This window comes from Octopus bimaculoides, chromosome 26, assembly GCF_001194135.2.
Source record: "Octopus bimaculoides isolate UCB-OBI-ISO-001 chromosome 26, ASM119413v2, whole genome shotgun sequence".
In the NCBI taxonomy this organism is placed as follows: Eukaryota; Metazoa; Mollusca; class Cephalopoda; order Octopoda; family Octopodidae; genus Octopus; species Octopus bimaculoides.
In genome coordinates, this window is record NC_069006.1 from 3847933 (window position 1) to 3855973 (window position 8041).

General features: G+C 35.4%; 1 protein-coding gene and 1 long non-coding RNA gene across 2 annotated transcripts in view; one reads left to right on the forward strand and one right to left on the reverse strand.

Annotated features, from left to right (window-relative positions):
• Window positions 1-8041, forward strand: part of LOC106883971 (deacetylase EF_0837) — a 240170-nt gene that overhangs the window by 15981 nt on the left and 216148 nt on the right. The gene's annotated exons all lie outside the window — the stretch shown is intronic.
• LOC128250932 (uncharacterized) lies at window positions 3350-4034 on the reverse strand. The gene is made up of 2 exons (XR_008266872.1): window positions 3880-4034; window positions 3350-3678 (listed from the first exon to the last, which is right to left on the reverse strand). It is a non-coding gene; the product is annotated as an uncharacterized LOC128250932 (long non-coding RNA).

Sequence of the window (8041 nt, forward strand, 5' to 3'; positions counted from 1 at the left end):
TATATATATATACTCGTTACTCTTTTACTTGTTTCAGTCATTTGACTGCGGCCATGCTGGAGCACCGCCTTTAGTCGAGTAAATCGACACACAATATTTAAATATGAGTTACTAATAGTTTCATGCTGTAGAAACAATAATTCAACAGATTTATATAGCGTACCTTGGGTCTCCAAGCAAATACAAATGGTTGCTCTTGTTTGAAACGAGAAGGTAGGTGCAAAAAGTGAAATGAGAAGTAGAACGAGACGACAAAATTTGAATTAAAACGGAAAAAGAAAGAAAAATAAAACAAGAGTCGCACCTCTTTTATCCGTCCAAAATCATAATCTAGCTGGTGCAGATTGTACGGGGAGAAGGCTGTGGTCTATGAGACAGTTGCTCAGTTCAGGGAGGGTGATGTCCTCCAGGATCTGGTCTTTTCCATTCGCAAAATCAGTCCCCACTTAATTTTGCTCAGATTGCTTTCATTTTTGGTGTATCGATACAACTCTGAATTTTGATTACGATCAACCAATTACTTTATCTCATAAATTAGAGAATTTGATGTTATTTGGCATTAAGGTTGAGAAATCTGGGCAATTTTAGCCAATCAACAGACAGCGTGTCATTAGCAGCTTGTTACCATGACAACAGGACGCTGTTGTGGTTCACTTCACTGTTCTCTGCGACTTCGTGGTTCACTTCACTGTGACGCACATTGTTCAATGTTGATTTTTTACAATTGGTTCTTCACACCACGAGATTCTTTTCACCCGCGTGTTTTGTTTTAATTTTTCTGCAGACAAATATATTAATATAACAAATTTTTAAAAATACAATCAATGAATGAGAAAGACTAGATCCAGATGATACATGTACATTTCACAGAGTACAACCTTAAAGTTGACACCACACCGCCAAACGCAGGAAATTTCTGTCTCGCCATTAGCTAAAAATACCCATTTTTTTTCCTTCGATTTTTAAACCTCTAACATTTTTCTCCAATTTTTTTTTTCTCCACAACATCAAACCTTCAAAGCAATGAGACTGGAATGCTACATTATTATAGCCAACTTTCAGATTTTTTACTGTCTCCTACAAAAAGCATATTTTGCGAATGAAAAAAACTAGATCTGTCCTTCAGTTCGACAAAAGCAATTTCTCCACAATCTGGAATTATGTAGTGTGGTGAAATTCTTGGATCTAAAAAGAGTGTGCAACCCTTCTGTTATACTTATCTTGCAACTCTTTGATCAATTTACATATCCTGTAGATTTCTCCACGAAGCTCCACTCGATTGTATGTGGCATGTAGTTGGTCTTGAGATCCTGTATATGGATTTTAATAATATATACCGTCAAACAATATATTATTGGTTGTAGCATAAAACATCAGAATATTCACGCCGAATATTGTCACTAAACAATATTGACAATACAGACCGCAAACGCAAAAGTAGAGGCAAAGAGGCCGACTCGAGATTGTTTTGGTGGTGGCTACAGGATGAAACGAAATTTAATGAAAAATATTAAGAAATAGTTGTTTATCACAATCGGATTCCATATATAAAATCTAGTGAGAGGAACTCCCTTTCTCATATGTATTTAAAGCCTCAGATTATACCCTTTCACCACTATCTTTGTTCCCAGCACGTTTGTATCATACCTTTTCACCAGTACCTATGTTCGTATTGTGTTATAACTGTATTATCCAAGGAAGGATACGCCAGATTCTTATAAAGATGAGTGGTATAATATTACAATAGTAACAAAACCAATCACTGATATTTCGATTGACTTACGTAACCACTTGAAACGTATGTTCGAAGGAATCTTCTGGAAGCCCATTGTATACACACACACACACACACACATATGCTATGTTTGTATTTGTTTCCCTTCTACTGCTTGACAACCGTGTTGGTTTCTTTACGCCCCCGTGACATGGCGGTTCGGGTTAAGACACCGATAGGATATTTATTAATCATTTTTCAAATATGCTAAGGTCGATTTGTTCGACTAAACTCTTCAAGGAGGAGCCCCAGCATGGCCGCAGTACAAGGACAGGAACAAGTAAAACAGAAGATATAGCTGTTTGTTGCAGCAACTACAGAAATACAGTAGCAAATATAGAGTACATATATTAAGACAGTCGGAAAAGAAAAGTATAGCCGAGTGAGTGGCAAAACAATTCGCTTTAGAATTATGCGGTTACAGGTTCAATCCCATTGCATGACATTTTAGGTGAAAGTCTATTTTACCTCATGTTTCGGGCTGACCTAAACTCTGAATGAAATATGGCTAACTGAAGCATGAGAAATCTATCTGATAAACTGTACGTGTAATTGAAAAGGGGCCAGTTTCGTCCGTCACGCACTATGACAGTGATTCTGACGAAAGAATTACATTTAAAAGTCGGTGAAATGGTGGAATACTCAACTATGTATAGATTATAATGTACTAAATAATTTGAAGTTGCGAGTTGGCAAAATCGTTAACACGCCGCGCAAAATGCTTAGCGGCATTTCGTCTATCTTAACGTTCTGAGTTCAAATTCCACCGAGGCCGACTTTGCCTTTGATCATTTCGAGGTCGATAAAATAAGTAACAGTTGAACACTGGAGTCGATGTAATCCCCTTGGCCTTCTACCAAAATTTGAAACCAATCCAATAAGTAATTTGATGAGTTCTCTTGATCGAATAACTGGAATAGTGATCGTCGAAACAGGCGAAAATCCATTTCCATACCGTAAATGTGGTGCTGGTGGTGGTAGCAGTCGTAAATCGTGATGCTGGTTTTCTCTTCAATGGATGCCACCTGAGAGCTTAAAAGAAATTGTAGCGTAGACTCTACACATACGTTCATTCGAACGTAGGTAAAAGCTAGTCTTTGGCCGCTGTTTGTGTCCCATTGTGTCCACTACTCCGATTGTTGTTACCTGCTACGTTCGAATGTTCGTAAATATATATAGTCTACGCTACAAAATCAACACTACACCGAATGAAGAAGTCGAAGTATATTCATTCATTTAGGCAAACCGTTATAAGTACGCATGTCCCCAGCCGACTATATTTCCTCATAGCTTTTAATGAAGTTTTCTAACAATACTTCTAAGATAGTTTATATTACGAATATATTGGAATTTAATGTGTAAAAATAAAAAACTGAAGGGTGCGCAGACGTACATATTGACATCACACTTGAAAAAAATATGTGACGTGTATCAGTATGTATGTGTGCACTTTTATCTTTTTCTTTTTTTAAATAAATTTCGATATAATAGTAATCTACATCTTGTGAAGGATATTCGTAGAAAATTTCGTTAAAAAATACCCATTTTTCTGAACATAAGGAAACAAAGTGGCGATACGTGTGTAGGTATGACTGAATTTATTTTCGATGGATATTCATACCTGCTATTATATTGGTTTCAAATTCCGTTTCCATCTCAAATTAAGAGAAAATAGAAATGCATTGATATCTTTGGGATATGTTTCAGTGATATAAGTGCCACAGTATCTACATAAAAAAACATTTTGAGAAAGAGAGTCCGTACACTGGCGTACTTTACCAATCAGTGCAGAACACCACGTCTCAACGAAGTCGCTCAAATAACAACCAATGTTTTAAAAACGGTGACATGGTGTCGGCTGAAACGCTTTTGACAATAAACCTGTTCGTTCCATCGTAGCCAACCTGTGGTTAAACAAACAACACATCACGTGATAATATATCATTTGTATAGTGCAGCACTACTTACAAGCAATCACCAATAGTACAGTCGCTGTACTACTGGTGATTGTTAGTAATGGTACTGTTTATAGTACCATTAAACACGCACTCACTCGTACGCATGCACGTATATACATACAAGTAGAGACTTCCATCTATACATACCTATTCATGCTTATTTGTCCTCTTTAATATTGATATACATATGCTCGTTATGCACGAGATACACACACACAATGAATATATATACGCACAGTAAAGTGGATTCAATGTGATCCAAATTGGTAGTCCAGAAGGTATAACTACAATCCAGGCAATCTCGAAATGACACGTGGACTTATCTACTCTGAGTTTTTCTTTTTGTGATCCCCCCCCCCGCACATTTCCACTTCTCCTTTTTGTCTCCGATGAAGGAGAAAAGCTTAAGCCCAAAATATCGAACAATTTCTTCGATTCATTTAGCCTCAAAGGTTATATATTTTCATCGTGTTATTCATTCACCTTTGTTGTTCTTCTACATTATATGTATATATATATATATATAATGTGATATAACATAATATCTTGTGTGTACAGTTAGATGTATGTACGACTACTGCAGTTAAGTTTAGAACTTCCAAAGCAAAGATTGCGAATACCTACAATGGTGAAACGTACGTAGGGAACAAGTGATATATATTCGTGGTCTATCATTTATTCTATATATATACATGTATGCACGTGTATGAAACAATTGTAAACGCACACCATCCGCTACTTGTCATATAAACAAGTGTGTTCACCTGAAATAACGACCGGAATTGATATAATCAGGTAAACTCCTTGAAAGCAATGCTCCAGTATAGTCGCAGCGCAATGAGTGAAATTCGTTGTTTCTCTATCTATGCGTATGTATGTATAATAATATGCGTGTATATATGTGTAGGTATATGTATGTACATATGTGCATATATATACGTACGCTGTACAACCTATGAGAGAGAGAGAGAGATAACCACTACGTGGTCGCTATAGCTGCTAGCAATAGCAGCACAATCTCCCTTTAATACCCAGTCGTCTTGGAAAACGGACACAATGTATTTTTCAATATATGTGTGTGTAGCCGCAATCTAATGAAACAAATAATACACACACACACACATACATACATACATATATATATATATGTATATATATATAGTGGGGAAAGTAAGAAGAAAAATAAGCGAAAATGCACATTGGAAATTTTTAAAAATTAAAGGCTTTTTATGAAAAGTAATGATAGATATATACAATTAGATGAACTGAGGTAGGAATAAAAGTAATAAAAGTCATTATTGTGAATTCTTAAAGAGATTCAAAAGTATACCGGTTTCGTAAAATTACAGATCACTGCTATGAATGTACACCGATTGTGGCTTAGTGGTTAGGGTGTCGGATTGTGAGATTGTGGTTTCAATTCCTGAAACGGGAGACATTATTTCACGTTGCTGCAGTCCACTCAGCTGGCGAAAATGAGTAATCCTGCGACAGATTTCGAGATGGAAACATTTATTTTTTTATTATACACATATATATATACAAATGTATATATACTATTGCTACCGCTATATGATAAAGCAAACATATACATTCAACTTTTCTATAACATACATAATATCTATATGTAATGTACAGTATCTGCAACATACACATTTTATACAAACATGTATATAATATATGGTGAGTACACACATTTGTACACCGACTACTGCAATCAAAACACATATACGCATTTACATTGGAATCATCATTACCATCACCACCATCACCATCATACCATATACACACAAGATATACTACATACAGGGATAACACGAGTGCCTCTATGTAGTTGCTAGACCTGCTGAAAACAGCAGCCAAATCTCCCTAAAATTATACCCTTACAGTCTTAACAAATAACAAAAGGCTGTCTAGAAAAAGAGAGACGAAACGATCGCCCATCAGTGCCGACTTGAGCAAACATACACAGGCATATATACACACAAGAATATATACGCACGAATGCATATATATATATATATATATTACTATATAGCACACACATATTTACACGTACATATTTATATTCTAACATATATATGTGGTGTGTGTGTCTATGTATATAATCATACATTTAATATGTATATATAGATATAGACACTTACGGACAAAAATATACTCAGCACTTCTCCACACATGCGTATATAATATACATGCATGTACGTATATATCTATGTATGTGTATAATACACACACACACACATATATATATATATATATATATATATATATATATATATATACACATCTACATATACTTACATACAACCGACACACATGTATATACACATATATGTATGTACATAACTATAGGTATAGACAGCATATTAAATTGGAAAATAGTCATGTGTTAAGATATATATACACACATGCATATACATATACACGTATGCATGCAAATATACACACACGCACATAGAGACAATGTACTTTAAAGTTCCTGTTTATATATGAACTACCAGCTCTCAGCACATACACACATCCACATTTATATACATTATATACCCCAATACATAGACACGCAGACGTACCCAAATAGGGCCACATACATACACATATTTACATACATACATATATATATATAGATATATATACACACACACACAGTGCCCTTTAATGCCTACTAGCAGGAAAGCTAGTCATTTCTCTATCCCCCTCTCTCTCTATATATCTTCCTATCTTATCTGAGTGTCTTACATTGTCACTCATTCCCTCTCTATCACTATCTTTCACTCAGTTTCCCTCGTTATATCTATCATTATTTCCACCTCCTCTCTTTTCTGCTTTCTGTCTGTCATTTTCCCCTCTCTATGTCTCTATCTCTTACTTTTCCTCTCTTTCTCTTTCTATCTTTCACTTCTCCCCTTCCTCTCTCTTCTGATTTGGTTTTACTAAAATAGCTTTCTTTTGACGCCGCCAAAAACTGCTGACAATCTTACATCTCCTCTTCCCTCTACCTGCACCTTCCACGTATGTCCCTACCACCACCTACACCACTACCACTGCTGTTACCGTCATCATCATCACCATCACCACTACAACAACAATTACCTCCAACACTCCCCTACCACGTTATTACCGCCACTTCCATCTCCCAACATCACCACTACCGCCACCTCCAACACCACTTCACTACTGACACTACCACCACACAACCATCACACCACCATTATCACCATCTCCACCACCACCACCACCACCACCACCACTACTACTACTACTACACATTCCTATTGACTTCGCCATCTGCTGTCTTCACACAAGCACGCACATATACAGACACACACACACATAGGAACACATATATATATATACAGACACAGACACAGACACACATCTACGGCAGTTGTTTATCATATCCTTCTACAGTGTGTATATATACAGATGTATGCATACACACATACACATTGCTCTGGATGTATGTGTGTGTTTATTGCCGTATAAAGATTAAATATAAACGCATGTAGAAGACATCCCCTATTCGCCCTTCCCTTTCTCTCTCTCATATATATATATAGAGAGAGAGACAAACAGACAGACAGCCAGACACACACACACACATGTATGTATACACATATTGCTCTCTGTATATATTTAAATATACATAAATTTATATATACATACACATATACGTGTGTGTATATATATATATATATATATTTAAAGACACAAACACACATACTTGTCTTATTCCGTCTCTCACTCTCTCTATTTATCTGTTGTTTTAACTTACTTGTTCTAGTCATTGGACTGCGGTCATGCTGGGGCACTGCCTTGAAACCCTACAACAATTGGACCTGAGTACTTAATTTTAAAAATCTATATGTATATACGCGCACGCTTGTACGTACAAACGAAGGCAAACACAACATACTCCGTTATTTAGTTTTCTATATTTGTCTATGAGAAAACTCTAACGATGGGGTACTTACAAACCACCACTATAACTTATAAGCCGAGTTTCATACAGAAATACCACGATCAAGACCCGACCTTACTTTTATAAGTTTCCAATCGATTAAAAAATAAATGTATATGTGTGCTCGTCTATATGATATATATAATATATTCAAATAATATATATATATATATATATTTATATACACGCACACACACACATATAATATATATATATATATATCCGTGTGTGTGCGTGTATATAAATATATATATATATACATATATATTATTTGAGTATATTATATATATATATATATATAATATATTCAAATAATATATATGTATATATATATTTATATATACGCAC